Source organism: Nannospalax galili, unplaced genomic scaffold (genome assembly GCF_000622305.1).
Source record: "Nannospalax galili isolate Female #2095 unplaced genomic scaffold, S.galili_v1.0 scaffold53, whole genome shotgun sequence".
Classification (NCBI taxonomy): domain Eukaryota; kingdom Metazoa; phylum Chordata; class Mammalia; order Rodentia; family Spalacidae; genus Nannospalax; species Nannospalax galili.
In genome coordinates, this window is record NW_008332852.1 from 651074 (window position 1) to 669098 (window position 18025).

Below are 18025 nucleotides of genomic sequence, written 5' to 3' on the forward strand. Positions count from 1 at the left end.
ATCATTGTTCAAAAAATGTGTGAAAGTAATATTTTAGAGTTGTGGGGTTCCAAGTTGTGCATTTTATATGAGTACCTTCAGTCATGGCAAATCTTCATTATTTATATGTAGAGCAACATTTTGTAAGTAATTTGTCCAGTAAACATTGCTCAGACTAATTTAGAGGAAGAAAGTCCATAGAAATTCACTGTGAGTTATAACATACAGAATGATTATTTACTTCTTTTGTTTCATAGGGAATGTCCAACAACATCAGCAAGTTTGGGGGAAACATAATTATTGGATATTTGTGAGTGGAGTATTCATAATTCGTGACTTGAAAAAAAACAGATCATTAGTTCCTTTGCTTGAATATTGAGCAAATATTTTCTTGAATCAGGGATATTAGAGATAATTATCACAATCTTGGTTGGGAGTATTTGTGGTCTTATTAAAAACTTCATATGCTAACCACAATTGCTACCTTTTTTGTTTGGTTTGGAATGAACTCAAATAATATCATATGCTATTTCATTTTTGCTTTAATAAGTTTTTTATTACTGAGAGTTTCTTACATGTCTATAATGAAACATAATATTCATGCCCATTTCTCCCTCCAACTTCCCCCTTCCTCCTCCTTCTCTTCCTCCTTCCCCTTCTTTCTCTCTTTTGTTGTTTGGTTTTGGGGGGCTCTTTTGATAATTCACTAAGTCAAATTAGGTCTGCCCATATATATATATATATGGGGCCATTCAATGGAGCATGGAAAAAATTGGAAAACTACCAGTTTCTTATTCAAAATGAAGATATAATCACTGCAGAAATTATCCTTACAAAATGAAAGCTTTTCAAATCTAACTTAAATGTTCACCCATCTTAGTATATACTGTTATAATTTTAATACTCTAATTTCCATGTTCTCCATTTTCATCTAAATTATGCTTTATTTGATGTATATTTTCAGCATCTAGCAAGTAATAGGGACTCACAAATGAGTGAATGTGTTTTACAATACAATAATATATTTATGTATAGTCATAATGGTTTTCTGTATTAATTTTTGCTATTGTAACTATTTCATCTTTTCTAACAGTTTTTGTTAGAGAACTATTACTTTGCACATAGGAAATCCTCATGTCTGTGCTAACCTGAAATGCCCACCTCTCCTTACACCTGGTGGGCTAACCAGCCCCAAGCAGAACCCCTTTTATTGTAATTCCTTTTTCCTTCCAAAAACTGTAAAAATAAGGAAATGCCTGAAAAAGGGGTAAGTGGTAAAGAGAATCGGTGGTTTATGAAATGGGCAACAGCAAATACAAAATAATTGTCCCAGAAAATTTATTTGAGCATGTCTTGTGAATGGAAATAAAATTAAATCTTTAATTTAATTATAAGAGGTAATTAAAATATATTTATATTTTTCTGGAAAAAATGTATTTGCCAAATATTCAATTGAGGAATGACCTAACAGCCCATAAATATAAAATGGTGTTACTGGTGTTATTGTTAGTGCTAAGAAAAACTAGGAAGGGTGAGATTAGATTTATTATTTACTATGAAAGAATGAAATATAATAGCAGTGCAGATGAGCCCTTGACTCATTTAAATTACCCCTAGGAAGAAAAAGAAATGTTTATTACGAATTATAAAGAAAAATCAAAGGAACAAAGTGGATATTTGCACTAGAGAAAGACCTATTCAACAAACAATAAAACAACCAATTACCACCCTGAAGAAAACAGTGATGAGGTAATTTCAGAAAGAAAAAGAAAGCATTGAAAATATCATAGGAAGGGAAAAAATGAGTGGCTGAAATAAGCTCTAAGCATAATGCAAGCAACATTTTCATATCAACTTCATTTCTGAAGATTCACTTAGGTCTGTTTATCAACACAGAGATAATTAAGACTGGAGTTTAATGAAAATATAAGAAGTTGGCTCCCTATAAGCAAGAAGTGGCTATGTTCAATTTATGTTTATAGTATAGTGTTCTTATGTAAAGAATAACAGCTTCTTGTCTTATATAGATAATTTTTTGAAATTTCAAGATGAAATATTATTTTAAACCTGAGGTATTATAAAGAGTGACATCATTTTTCTGTTGGTGTGTTGAAAAGCACAGTATTGTAAAGCATTTGTTTCCCTGGGTCCAGTCGCAGTGGTATAATTTCTATGGTGAGTACAGTGAGAGAGGAGAAGAATCATGTCACCTTTTAAGTAAAGGAATATGAAAATTTAGTAATGTTTTGAATATTCATTGCTTTTGGTCATATGAGAGGATCCTACCATAATAAAGAATTGATATTTTTTTAAAAAAAAATTGAGCTATGGGGGAACTAAAAACCTATATTATCAACAAAAATCATTTGTAAGTTGGTGAATAAATAGTTCTTTTGCCATTGAATCACATAAGCGATCAAATAAAAAATGTGCAAACTTAGTGCACTGAGGACAAAGCCTTCTTTTGTCCTTTATTACTGGAAAGGTCTTAAGTGTTGTGTGCTTATTTAGAATATTCACAAGGTAGTATGTAATGAACTCCTTAGCTCTGGTTCTTAAACATAATAATCATCACACTGTATACCTATTCTGAAGCATAACCTTTCTTCTTTCCTTTCCTGCCTTTCCCTCTTCTCTCTAGGGCAATGGAATGAGCTATCTTAGTTTATATCAGGAAGTCTTCAACTTCTCTAGGTGTCTTGATTTTGAAAAGATTACTTTTACTTCTTATGGAAACTGAAGATCACTCTCTCCATCTCCTTTTCACTTCACAGCCCCTCTCATTGTCTGAGACTCCCTGTATCTGTTTCTGTCTTTCATTTGTTCTCATATGCCCATCCTCAGGGTTGTCTTAATAGCCTCCAATCTTAAGTTTCTATTTCTCAATTTGCTCTAGAGTTTAGTTTTAGCTTTACTATGAATGAGCCTTAGAAACTGAGGACTTCTATTGGCTGCATTGCTCAAGGTTCTCCAAAGAAATAGGACAAGTGACAGATAAAGATAGATAGTTGACAATAGATAGCCTATGGATTGATAGATAGATGATGATGATAGATAGGTAGATAGATAGATAGATAGATAGATAGATAGATGATAGATAGATAGATGACAGATAGATGATAGATAGGTAGATATAGATAGATGATAGATGATAGATAGATTAGATAGATAGATAGATAGATAGAATAGATAGAGGATAGATACATAAGTACATAGATAGATACCTAGATAGATAAATGTAGATAATGAGTAGGTAGATAGACAGACATATGAGTTTATGAGGAATTAGCCTACATGATTGTGGAGGCTAAAAATTCCCACAGCCTGTCTGCTAGAAACTCAGTTTTGTGCTTCACTTCTAGTTTAAAGACCTGAGGACCAGAGTTCCAAGTGTGAATTTCAGTCTGAGGGATATAGAAGATGAGATGAGATGTTGCAGCTCAATTTTTAAGGCAAGAAAAAAGGAATCAAATTTCTCCTTCCTCCGTATTTGATTCTATTGAAGTCCTTGGCTGATGCACAGCAGCACTGGGAAAGGACAGCTTTTTACTCTGATTCATAAACATCCTCCCAGCCATACCCTGTGATGACGTTCCATTTGGATAGCAATGTCTAGTCAATTAGACATGTAACAATAACCACTAAACTGACCTTCAATGCTTAGACATAATACAGATGTCCTGTGAATTCTCCAACATTAAGATTCTTTTTTGCTGCAATAACTCATATTTCTTGGAAGATGTGAGTCTTTCCTAGGTGTTTCTAAGAAAAATAATATAAAGCATAAATATCACAGCTAGTTAAATACACTATGTCAGCAGAGAGAAAAGCAACATAGGATGGGAAGGAAACTCTTCAATGAATTCCATAAAAGGTGAAAAACAGACAAACAGACATTAATCCAAATACAGGTCAGAATGATTTTTGCAAGCTGGTAACTAATTCCCGAAGTTTCAGCACCTACACAGAACTCAGGTTCATGCATCACAGGCCCAAGGTGTGAGGTGCTGTCCTTGTGCTCCTTGTAACAGCACACTGCACTGATCTAAGTCTGTCGTGGCCCTGGCAGGAAGCAAAAGGAGGAAGGAACACACCAGCTCACACCATGTTGACTGGTGGAGCCTGGCCACCTGTGGTCTTTAGTTCATTGACCAAAAGCAGTGACTGCTCTGATGTACGCATGAGAGAAGGCTGGGAATAAAAGCACAAGTGTTTAATGAGAATCAGTTGTCTGAGATTAAGTTGTCTTTATAATAAAATGAAAAAAACACCCTAATATTTCCAGTTAGCTAGCAATGATTTTCGCATTGAATTAAAAATGTTTCACAAAGGCGATCATCTATTTATAACTTACACAAAAATATTATTAATTATTAGTATGCAGAAAGAAAATGAAGTGATCAGAAAGCTAAACCAGGGAAAGAAATGAGGAAAACACTAGCACACCATGGCTAATCATAACAGTCACAATATGCTTTCAGTTTTTCAAAGAAGCTATTGGGAAACAAAAAAGGTCATCAGAATAGAAGAAAAACAATAATAGGAGGAAAATACAAACATTGTGGACTTGTGAGGTCATAAAAATAAAGCCTAATAATAAATAAAGGCAAACATGTCACAGTCAGAAAATTCATTATGTCTACAGTGAGGTTTTACCAGGTCTCTTAAAAATTGATAAGTCAAGCAAAGAAACGTAGGTATGCAGATTTTAAAAGTGCCACAAACGGGATGAGTTAATGGCATTATAGATTTTTATAATAGTTAGATAATTAATTCTGTATGGCTCATTGGTTAAAGTACTCCTGAAACTTAAAAAAAAAAAAAAAAAAAAAAAAAAAAAAGGTAAGAAGGATCAACAAAATAACAGTGTTACTCCCCCATCTTGGAAGGATGAAACAAGAAGGAAGGAAGGGAGGGAGGGATGGAGGGAGAGACAGAAGGAGGGACAGAGGGAGGGACTGAGGAGGAAAGGAAGAAGAAAGGACAAGGACGGGCACAGTGTGAAATGAAACAATGTTAAAGGAGACATGATTTCTCATTCTATTTAGAGCAAGAAAGAAAAGATGAAGTTCTGATTTGAAAAGTAATTTGAATAATAATAATTTCAATGTACCAGAAAACCCTGAGGATTCTAAGGCACTCAGACCATGTCCTCTCATTACATGCAATAAAATTAGACATTGATGCATAATGACATAAAGCTGTTGATTTAAAAAAAACCTCAAAATTTAAAACATAAGTATTTCAAGAGTCAAAGAAAAAGCATAATTTGAAATTATTAAATGTTTAAGACAATAAAAATAAAACCTTACAAATATCTGGGGTACAAATAAACTAGCACCTCCCAGAAAATGTTAGGAAAGGACAGATAAAGACCGAAACTAATTACCTAAGGTTCTGTTCAAGACATTTAAAAAGTATGACAGAAGAAAGAAAAATAAAAGCAGAAATTAATGGCACAGAACAAAAACATTAGACAGGATTGAAAAAACAGAAAGCTGGTTCTTCAAATAAATGAGCAAATAAACAGAGCAGAGAGGAAGGAGTAAACAAACATATGAGCAGGATTAGAAATCAAAAAAGATGGTAATTAGAGAGGTGCTATAGCTCTGCAGATAAATATGGATGCACCCGAGTACATGAGCAGCTTGATTCAGATGCATTTAAATACTTAGGTGAAGAGGGCAATAAGTCTACAGCAAAGGTTTTCTCAAAAAAAAAAAAATCACAACTTGGATAAAATTCTATTAAGTGAATTAATTTAGTGGTTCACAATTTACCTGCAGTGAAATAATAAAGTCTCCCAAAATTTCAAAGAGCAGGAGGATCAAAAGCACACAAAAACAAGGCAAACATCTGCAGTGTATTTTATGAAGCTGGTAAAATCTTGATGGCAAAACCCTTATTTTGTTTTGGTGTTTATTTTCATTTATGTTTATTTGTGTGTGCAGGCTTGTGTGTGTATGAGAGATAGGGAGAGGGAGAGAGGAAAGAGTGAGAGAGCAAGAGAGCAAGAGAGGGAGAGGGAGAGAAGAGAGAGGAGAGAGCGAAAGAGCAAGAGAATGAGAGGGAGAGGGAGAGAGGAAAGAGTGAGAGAGAGCGAGAGAGGGAGAGGGAGCAGAGAGAGAGAGAGAGAGAGAGAGAGAGAGAGAGAGAGAGAGAAAGGAGAGAGAGAGAGAGAGAGAGAGAGAGAGAGAGAGAGAATGCCATGTGTGTGCAGGTGCCTGCGGAGGCCAGAAGAGGGTATTGGATAACCTGGCGGTGGAGCTGCAGACAGTTGTAAGTCACCTGACATGGGTACTAGAAACCAAACTTCAGTCCTGTGTAAGAACAGCAAGCACTCTTAACTACTGAATCATTTCTCCAGCTCTGGAGAAAACAATATTTAAAATATAACAATAAAATAGTTCCAAATCAATCTTTTAAATAAAATGTATAACTTTTAAATAAATGACTATCAAATTGTATCCAAACATGCAGGTCTTCAAGATCTGGATGAATAGTCAGAAAAATGCTATGTTTCAGATATGGAGGATGAGAGTGCAGGTGTCTGTATTTCTGTTCTCCCCTGTACGATTAAACTATTTTCTAATTAAATGCTTTAATTAAAATAAAAATAAGAAAAAATTTAAAACACCTCTAAAATAAATCCTAAAAGATTAAAAAAAAAAAAGATATTAGGAAAGAAAATGTAAACTAGGTCTGGAAAGGAAGCTTCCCTTTGTGTTAAATTCATGATGCAGGAGTGTTTGCATTTAAAGGGAGGCTCATAATTTCAAGCCATAAACCAGACCAAGGTTTCTCAGTGCTAGGCTCATGCCTTGAGGAGCAACCACTTCCAAATCTTAGGCATTTCTTCTCCTTCTGTCTCTTGGTGGAATCATGCCATCATGAATTTCATTATCATTTAACTCCTGCTGTGATGAGTGAAAAGTAGTTCCCTCGAGCACACGGCACAATTTCACTCACCCATTCCCAAGGCAGGCACATCGGCGTGTTTAGATCCTTTTCTATTTGGTTTTAAAGTGATGCAGACGTCCTTGGAGCTTCATTTGCTGTTCTGTGATGATGAGTTCCACACTTGGAGATGAAGTTATGAGTGCTCACCTCCTTTCTTTTTGCTCCATTTCTTCCTCTTCTCAACTTCTATCCCTTCAACTTTCACGTAATCATAGCAAACAATAGTTAGAGAACTTGGACCTTAGCTTTTTAAATTTGTTGCTTTTTAATTGACAATTAAAGGTTGTATGTATTTATCATATATAATATAGAGCATATATTTTGTATAACAGCAGTTCTAACAGATAAGAAGTAATATCTTGTGGTTTTAGTTTACATTTCCCTCATCATTAATGATTTTGAGTATTTATTCATAAAGCTGTTGGGCTTCTTGTTTTGAGTCATGCCCATGTCCTCTTCTCATTTTTATTTAAATTATTTTTCTTGTTTTTCAGTCATTCAAGTTCCTTTCTATTTTAGAAACTAATTCCTTGTCAGATACATAGCTTGCAAATATGTCCTCTAGTTCAACAGGTTGTCACTCTCTTCTGTTGATTGCTTCTGTGATGGTTTGGATGAGAAATATCCCCATAGGTTCATGTATTTGACCAGTGGGGCCCCAACTGGTGGCACTGTTTGTGGAGGTGTAGCAAGTGCTGCCATGCTGGAGGAAATCAACTATGAGATGAGTTATGAGAGTCTGTAGTCTCTCTTTCTGTCTCTCTCTGTCTCTCTCTCTCTGTCTCTCTCTCTGTCTCTCTCTCTCTCTCTCTCTCTCTCTCTCTCTCTCTCTCTCTCTCCACATACTTGAAGAGATGAACATCAGGTTTCTGCTCTGGCCACCTCCTTGCCATGCCCCCTCCCACCCCAATGATATTATGGACTCTCCCCCTGGAACTGCAAACCCAAATAAACTCTTCTCTAAGTTGCCTTGGTCATAGTGTTTTATCACAGCCACAGAAAAGTAACTAATATACTGCCTTTGCTATACAGATTTTTTATTTAATCTCTTCTCTTTTGTGTGGTTTTATTTTCATACTTGTGTTTTGGGGGACAAATCTAAAAGAGCTCAAGGTGCAGACCAGTTGCATGGAGTTTTTCTACATGTACAAATAGTTTATAAATTCAGATCTTATGTTTAAGTTTTTACTCCCCAATTAATCCATTCTCTGTTGCTACAATAAAATAGCCAATTTACTGAGAAATTCATAAGGCAAAGAGGTTTATTTAGGTCACAGCCTTGGAGACCGAACTTAAAATTAGGTGACTTCATGGGTTCAGTGTCTTGAGTGCTTCCTTGTTTATATTACACCAAGACTGATGGTATCTTGGCAGGAGCATGTGTGAGAGGGTGACATCACATAGTAGTGCAGGGGAGGCTGAGGAGGGACAAGCTTTATTCTTTTACAACAACCTCTTATGAGAACTAACCAGCATCCCATTAGAAAACATAATTCCCTCTGAAGACAGCATCCTCAATGACAATTACCTTCCAATAGGCCCCACCTCTTTTAATGTTTATTTTATAGAATTATTTGGCAGTTTCATGGATGTATAGTATCACACAGAGCCCTACTTCTTAAAGGTCCTGTCAACTCTTAACATCACTCTCTACATCAAGCAGACATGAGTCCTTCGGAGATGACCTACATCTGAACCATGGCCAATCTATGCTGCGTTGATTTTTCTATATGAGGTGATATAAGCTGTAGTCTCACTTTCTACGTATAGGTATCTAGTTACCACAAGCTTGTTCCTTGAGGAGACTGTCCTTTCTATACTGTGGGTTCCCAGTCTCTTTGGCAAAAAAATCCACTGAAAAAAAAAATCTGTTTCTGGAATTCTGACTTTGTTCCACTGCTTTGATGTTTCTGTTTTCATTCCCATATTATGTTGCTTTTACTACGATTGCGCTGGAGTGTATTTTGAAGTCAAGTAATTCAAGGACTTCAACTTTATTCTTTGAGCTCAAGATTTATTTGGTACTTGGTATAATTGTGAATCCGTAAAAATCCTGAGCACTATTTATTTTTATCTGCAAAAGAGAGCATTGATTTAAATTTAGTAGGAATTTCACTTAATCTGTAGATCAGCTTTACAGTATGATTATTTTACTCTCCCAATCCATGAAGGTGGAATATCATTTTATACAAATTTCTTTTTAAATTTATTTCATCAATATTTTATATATTTTAGTGTACAGATTTTTTTCCTTTTCAAGGTTAAGTCTATTCCTATATATTTTTCATTTTCCTCTTCTTATTCTTATCACTTTGTAAGTAGAGACAGTTTGGAGCCTTGGTGATTTTTTTATTGTTGTTCATTTGTTTTTCTTTTTGTTTGTTTTGGTGTTTTTTTATTTGTTTTTATCTATTTCTTTTTTAGATGGTTTATTATTAGTATCTAGAAATGCCCTGATTTTTAAAATTGTTCTTTAATTGACAGATAACTGCCTGTTTTTATACATAACATGATATTTTGAAATACTTATTATACATTATGGAACAATTAATTCTAGCTAATAAATGTGTTACCTTACATTGTAACCATTTTGTTATGAAAGCAACTAACACCTTTACATTATTTCAAGAAGATACAATAGATCATTACTAACTGGCCATGATGTCATACAGGTGGAGGATCTACTCCTCCTATCTAATGTAACTATCCTTTAGCCTACATCTCTCCACTACTCTCCAACCATGCCTCTAATAGAGACCAACACTTTATATTCCACATGGGGAGATCATGAGGCCTCTGCTTTTCTGTGCCTGGCTAACTTCTCCTAAGGCAGTATCCTTCATTTTTATTCACATTGCCAAAAATACATGTCCTTAGTTTTTAATGGCTACACAGCATTCTGTTGTAGACAATACTGGTTTTTGTGTGTTCACTGTGCTTTCCAACTTTAGAGCCCAATTTTTATGTCACTTAATATTCAGTCTCCAATTACATAAAATTATTTCTTACCTTATGTCAATGAAATTATGATATATATAACAGGTGCCTTATGATGTACTTATTTATATGAAATATTTAATCTGTTTACATTTCCAGTTGCTTCCTTAGTACTAAATTCTTTTTCCATCTACATTTCTAATATAATTAATGAGTAAATATCATTATTAAATTTACAGGATAAGTAAATATGAAAAAAATTCTTGTATGTCTTCAAACCAGGAATGAACATTTATTTTTTATTACTTGTCCTACTAATAAAAAATGCTTTTCTGACAATCACCTGCATAATTTATTCATTTTTATGTGATCTTTTCCTCCTAATGTTATTCTCTAATTTATGTCCTTTTATGTTATTCTTATCCCTAATTTATCCTTTGCTTTCATTTCTGAGTTCTGCTATATTGGCCAGATTCTTCTGAGGTCATTGCTATCAACATGAATCTTGTAATGGTGCAATTATACATTAAGGCTTTGTTAATGAGTATTTGTTTAGAAATGCAGTCACATATTCTGTTTATTCTGTTCAGTATGCTTTATTTAAACTTGCTTTCCAAAACTGAGTAAAATAAAATACATAAAGAAAGTTAGTAAGGTGTGCTTTGAATATTTTCTACATAAATGATTGTACAAATTTCAGAAGAATACCTGCATTCAGAAGTTGTAATGAAGCGTGGCATTGCCACCCTGAAAATGGTAAGCACATATGCCTTACTTTTCTTATTGAGTCAGTAGTTCCATCGTAGTCATTCAAACAATAATCAGGGGTTTGTATTAATGTCTATCATTTGGAATTCACATGTTATGCCATTGTAATATTAATGGGAAAATGATGGAAAACCATATTTGATGTGACGGTTGAATCTGTCACTAAAGCTGCTGATCGGCTTTTGTTCTTCTTTAGCACGTCAGCAACTTACCTGGGAATCGAATAATTCCCAAAACAGCAAATATGATGTCATCAGTGAGGAACTAATGTGCATGGGAAATACTGAACCTGAGCATAAAATAATGCTCACATGCTACCTGACCTCAGGCATTTCCTTTGACATGATACACACACTTCAGTCAATAGTTAAATCATTATGTATTATATAATAAAGTAGTAAAGCCAATTCTATTATACAATCCAACATTAGACGTATTTAAAAATTCAGAGCATAAGATGTTAACAAAGAGTTTGAACCATCATCAGAAATGCAGAAACTCTGGGAAGATGTCACAATGTAAGATAAGTTTGAATGCATATTCTTCAGGGCATTGATGCTCCTGATGCCATTCTATTATTTAAGTAGAAAAAAATCACAATATGAGATTTCTACATAGGGTTAGATTCTGAACAGAAGGTACATAGGAAACTTGGAAAAAAAAAAAAACTTCTTAATGACCTTACTGTAAAAATCAAGACTTCATGCAGTATCTGCCTACCTATTTTCTAGTGACAGTCACCAGCCTAGTCACTGAGTCACTGCAATAGGCCAGGAGGACTCAGGAGAACTGAGGCAGTGGTGGTTATCACACCGTAATTGGTGAAAATAAATCTTACATATTTCTAAATCCTTCTTTGAATGTTTTTCTTGGTGTTCTCATCAAGCTGAAGTCACACTTACGAGCCCTTAATTCCCATATGTAATTCTGTGGATTGCTTATTTTCTGCTTCATCTCTGAGTCTCTGTGTGTTTTATTGCTTCCAGACGTCTGCAGAGACTCATCCAATTCCTCTGCCATCCTAGCATGCATGATGGAATGCCAGGAAGCTAAAGTTTATCAACATGCTCTGACCATAGCCATTGCGATGAGTTAATTAATTTTGACCCACTATTCCTTTTTAGTAACTAATACTTAAAATTATGTAATTAGGGCCAGCAAAATAGCTCAGCAGGTAAAAGTGCTTGCTATACAATCCTGACCACCTGAGTTCAATCCCCTCATCCCATGGTGAAAGGAGACCTGACTCCCAGAAATCATCCTCTGACCTCCACCTGTGTGTCATAACATGTGTGTGCAGCTGCACACACACAAACACACAAAATCATACACACACATAGTAATAATAAATTAAAGTTTAAAAATGAAAAAATATGAAGTTATAATAAATATTTAAATTGGTACACAGTAATTTATTTTCGAACTATGAAAATCTTTTAACATATTATTTTGAGAATTTCATGTGTGAGTATTGTATTTACATTATTTCCACCCCTCAAAGTCCCCCTCCAACTCTTCCCATGTACCCCCCACTCCCTCAAAATTTCTTGACCTCTTCTTTATTATTGCTATGTACATTTATAAATACACATAGATATATATCGTGCACCTAATCCATTTAGTGGTGTTCCTATGTACATGTGTTTAGGGCTGCTCACTTGGGATTAGATAACTTCTCAGGGAGCTAGTCTTTGGAGTCTCTCCATCAGCATCCATCGGTTGCGTATAGCTCATTGTCTTGAGGTGAGACCTTGGGAATTTCTCCCCATTCACCATGATATATCAACTGGTTTTGTCATTATGCAGATCTCGTTAGACTCCTGTGCTGTGGAGATTGCATTTGTGTAGCTTCCCTATCATGTCTTGAATGCTTTAAGAGGCAGCCAGTGTCTTGTCTCTCTGGTTCTTACAATCTTTCTGCCCCCTCTTCTGAGATGTTCCCTGAACCTTAGATAGTCTCCATTTTTTGCAAAGAGAAGTTTCTTTGGTGAGTGTTGAAAGATACACTGGTCTCTAAATATAAGGATACTTATTTAAAATAGAGTAAGAAATTTCTTTGGTCTAGGAAAATGACAGAAGTAGGTTCTTCTCTGGAGACTATGACCACTCTAGCCATGTGTACTTAGCTATGTTTACAGTACTATACATGGATTCCCTCTTATTGAGTGGACCTCAAGTTCAGTTAGACAACTGTTGGTTACCCCAAAAAGTGCTACTATTGCAACAAGAGAGATAATTTTCTCTAGATCAGTCATTGTAGTTCATAGTCTTTACAGATGGATAGGACCATTGGTTGGTTTTCCATGGGTAGCTTATGTGGTACCTTCTAATACTATGATAGCTAGTCTTCAAGGAGGAGACTTCCAGGTCAGGTCCAGCTCAATTACTCCAACTCTTGTGTTCAAAGAATATTATGTCTTCAGAAAAGCATCTTACCTTCAAATTCTGGGAGGCAACCAAGGACTGTGGCCATAGCCTGTATTATTTTGGGAGTCGCTTGGACTACTCTGACCAACAAGTCAAAGGGAGCTTGCCTGTGCCTGTCACTGTGATTTTTGTTATATAGCCTTCAGCTATACACATGCAGCTATACACATGCATATATATTTTTTTCAGTAGGCTTATGAAATAATACATTTCCCTTTGACTTTTCACACCACCTAAACATGATTTATCTCTTTCCTCTCTCTCTCGTCTGTATAGCCATTCCACCTCCCTCCCCAGTTAAAGTACCTTCATTTTCCCAATTTCCCCCTTGATAATGTCTGTGTCCTACTATTATCCCCCTCCCTAGAGCTCCTTCCCTCTCCCTCCATGGTTCCTCTCTATATTCCTGTGGTTATTTGAGGATATATACTCACATCTAAGAATTTGGAACTAGGAGTCCCAAATTGTGCACTATATTTATAAAATCAGTATTAAAAACAATTCATATCTATTATATAAAAATGTGAAATACAAGCAAGAAAGAGGAGGAATGTAAAATCATGTATTGTCCCACTAAATAAAAATAGCTTTTTAACATTGGTACATATCCATCTATATTTTTCTTATGATAATACTTTTTGCACAAATGAATGTTTTCAGCCTGTTTTGTAACTTTATATATCAATTAACTTCAAAAGCACATTTTTTAATATTCTCAAAAATTATCTTTTAAAGTATATATAATACTAGATTCCCTCATGTTTTCTGATAATTTATTATAGCAAGAACATTACCCCTGATTTTCCACAGTCATCTAACACTACAACATAATGTAAATTTCTTCTGATACATGCTTTACATAAACACACTGCAGCTAATTACCAATCCTGAACGTGCCTTTTCCATTTTAAACAGTGTTCTTTCTCTATTGAAAAGATTTTTAAATTTAAAATCACCAAAGTTAGCATATTCTCATGCCACATTAACCCTTCTGGAAATGTTTAAATTTGTCTTCTAAAAAGAATTCCTTCATAAATGGAATAATATTATCAGTAACTTCTTCCTTTGAAAAATAACAATATTCTACATCTCTTTATAGATTCAACCCTTTCAACAAACTCAGAAAATTTATCTCTAATAAATTTATTTTATGAATATTATAAGAACATAATGCAAAAAGCAATATAAAAAACTTTATTTAAAAAACAATTCACTAAGATATAGTTTACCAGCCTGATAAACCGTAACTTAATTTCAGGCTTCCCCTTCACGTCTCCATCCCCTCTCCCCCACTGTCTCTGACAACCCAACTCTTGGTGGTGTTTTTCTGTTTTCTTCATGAAAACAATATTTTTTTTCCCATAAGTGATTTTTTTGAGTTTGTTTCTCCCTTCCACTCACCACCAGCTCTATCAGAAAACAAAACAGTTTTGAATACTCAGAGCTTACCATTGTACTGGGGACCCAAAACATATGGACAAATTAATAAATTTATTCATGTATCAATGGAATTTTGTTTTAGAGTTACTTTGCATATTTAACAAATAGTAGGAAGAAGAAATCCAACATATCAAAATTCAATTAAATGTCAAACCTTTGGTTAAATCTTTATAAAATTTACCATTTCACTTTCTCCTACTAATTTCTCAATAGGTCTTAAGTTATTTCACATTTTAATAAATAAATGAGTAAATAAGAGAAACTATAAACAACAAGTCTAATTTGTATGGCAGTAAATTTTTGTATATTATGTTGCATAGGTTATGGACATATATTTAACTATACACTCAGAGAGTATAAAAGGACTTATTGATAAAAATACAACCTCTAAAAACAAGAAACAAAACAATGTGCAGCTCTCAGAATCACATTTGTATTTCACATATGCTGTAGACACGGCTCAGAAATTCAGAGGCAATGCCCATGAATATGAATGAAGTATAATTAGCTTGGAAAATGCTGCTTCATCACCTGTCTTGATTCTGTTGCTATGCTTCAGTAACTTACTAAGCAATGTTGGAAACGGGTCTCTCCAAACGCCAACGAGTTGAAACAGTTCTGTTCATCCATAAGATGCTCATGTTTTCCATTCCCTTATCATATGGAGACTTGTCTTTCAAACCTGGGTTGTTGGAAGTTTGCTTATAACTGACAGTTGCATGGCATCAGCTGTTTACTTTAATATTTTGGAGAGTGTCTGGAAACATTATTCCGTTATTCCTCCACACCGTGTAAATCCAAACCTTTCAATTTCACGGGCCTTGGCTTAGGTTATACTCTCTTCTTTCAAACCCATACTATTATCATGACCAACCTTGGGCTCCTTGGCTCCTTTACGTCTGCTCATGTCCTCTTCCTTCACTGTCACACTGATCCTACTCACAGGTTCTAAAACTGTTAATGGCTCCAAGTTGCTTATTGCCTGCCGTCCCTAATCTAACATTCAGACCTTCTGGAAAGGTCCCGTCTAAGTTTTACTTCATGGCATCATCCACAAACTCTTCAGTAGTTGGAACTGAAACATTTGTTTGCTCATCTGTCCATCAAAATTCCCTGCCTCTCCGCCTTCCCAACACTGTTTCTAGTACGTCCTGTAGGCGCCTACCTATCCCACTTATTACCTTCTATGTCAGCAAGGAGTGATTGACTGCAGCTCCAAGGAGAAATCTCTGATTTTCTGAAATGTGGGTAAATAAGATGGTTGGAAGAAAAAGGCATACAACATTCAGAAACGCAAGAGGTGACAGAAATTCTGAAGGAAGGAAGTCGAGCAGGAGATACCTTCAGGCAGAACTCGGTCTCGTTGCTGGATGAAGATGTAAAGCACAGGGGCGGATCGATAAACTGATAATCATTCAGCCCAACTTATGATCACCAGTACCAGGACTAAAAGAGGATGTTGCCATACTTTCAGCAGATAGTGAAAGATAGGTAGACTCTATTTCAATGATTTTATGTCAATAATCTAATAATTTGATTGATATAGACATATTCATTTTTAAAATCACAAACAGATAAAATTCAATCCCAAATAAATAATCAGAATAGTTTTATATTCATGAGGGAATTGAGCTTGTGGTTTAAACCACATACACATACATACACATACACACAGCACAAACACATATATACACACACAAACACATGAACACATTACACATATACATATATACACATGCACACATACACAAACACCTGAATATATATGCAAACATACACATAACTATACATATACACACATACACACATACATATATACACATTTGCATGCATATAACATACGTACCATACACACATGCATATATTCACATAATGTACATACATACATACACACCACACACATGCATGCATACACACATCACACATGCATACACATGTACAGACATATACATGCACTTGCATATACGTACAAACACACGTTCAGTTCCAGATGACTTCACTAGAGAGTTCAATTATATATTATATTAAAGATAAATTCTTATAGAAGATTAAACAGAAGCAAATGTTTCCTACCTCATTTTATCAGCCCAGTATTACTCCGATACAAATATCAGGCAAGGATGTTAAACAAAAAGAAAATTATAGACTAAATTATCACATGTGAAAATATACACAAAAATTCTTGAAAAATTATAACAAATCAAATTCAACAATTTAATAAAAGAATTATACAATACATCTAAGTAAGATTAACTCCAGGAATGAAAGATACATATAATACTTGAAAAATCTATCAATATTATTTAAAATATTAACTAAAGGAATAAATCTTATGTCACCTCAGTCAATGAAGAAAAGTGACAGAATCTAACATCTCTCTCTTCACATATTCCCAGTATACTATGGTTAGAAGAAAACTTCTCTACCAGATAGCTGCAAAAGCCTGTTATATAAAAGTCCTTCAGCTAACATCAATCTTCAGAGGAGAAGACTGAATGTTTTCTTCTTAGTTCAGGAAAAAGGGAAGGATATCTGATCTCATCACCTTCATTCAGCATTGTACAGAAGATGCTAGCCAGCACAATGGGCAAGAAAATGGAAAGCAAAACTCACCCACATCAAAAGCAAAGCACAGCTGTGTTTATTCACAAGTACTGTGGCAGTCAAAGCATAATAGCCAATGTAATCTATAAGAAATGTCGCCAGAACTGATAAATTTATCAATGCTAGAGGATATGACAAAAATACAAAAAAATCATCTGCATATTCTGTCAAAAATGAATTAGAAGTTGAAATTCAAATAATATACAAGGGCATCAACAACATAAAATAAGAAAAAAAATGTTATGAATGTTCAAAAGATTCAGGCACTGAATACTGCTGAGAGTAAGGAAAAGCCAAGTAAATCAAGATATAAACAATGTCTATGGAGCAGAAGATTCAATGTCTTACCTTGACAATTTTGTATATGTTGATAAACATTGAATTAAGTCTCAATAATAATCCTGGAAAGCTTGTTTTCTTTAGAAATTAACAGGTATGTTTTGGAAGTCATAGGGAATTGAAAACAACAACAAAAAAAAATGATGACAGTTACATTATCAGACTTCAGCTCTTACCATAAAGCTGTGGCAAATGTTCAATGTGACTCTGCTGTCAACATGAACAAGTTGGTCATTAAAAGTAATACTTTGGAGCCCCTATGGTAGTTTCTCAAAAGCTCAACCATGCACCTATATATGATCCAGTCTTTCCACTTGTGAGTAATCACTCCTAGAGAAATGAAACCATGTGTTCATACAAAGACTTGCATGTGTGTAATCGCAGAAGCTCCATTTAGAATATCCAGAGTTGAAAACAACCCAAATGCCCATTAAGTGATAAATGAATAAGTGTATAATCAGATTAACCATGAATTTCTATCAAATATTGACACACGGCACAGAGGAAAGCCTAAATGCTATTGAATATAAGAACCCAGATCAAAAGAAAATACATACTCATTTTTTATTTG

The 18025-nt window shown here is 34.6% G+C and overlaps 1 protein-coding gene across 3 annotated transcripts in view; it reads left to right on the plus strand.

The window, feature by feature from the left end:
- Positions 1 to 18025, plus strand: part of Lama2 (laminin subunit alpha 2) — a 679163-nt gene that overhangs the window by 557507 nt on the left and 103631 nt on the right. The gene's annotated exons all lie outside the window — the stretch shown is intronic.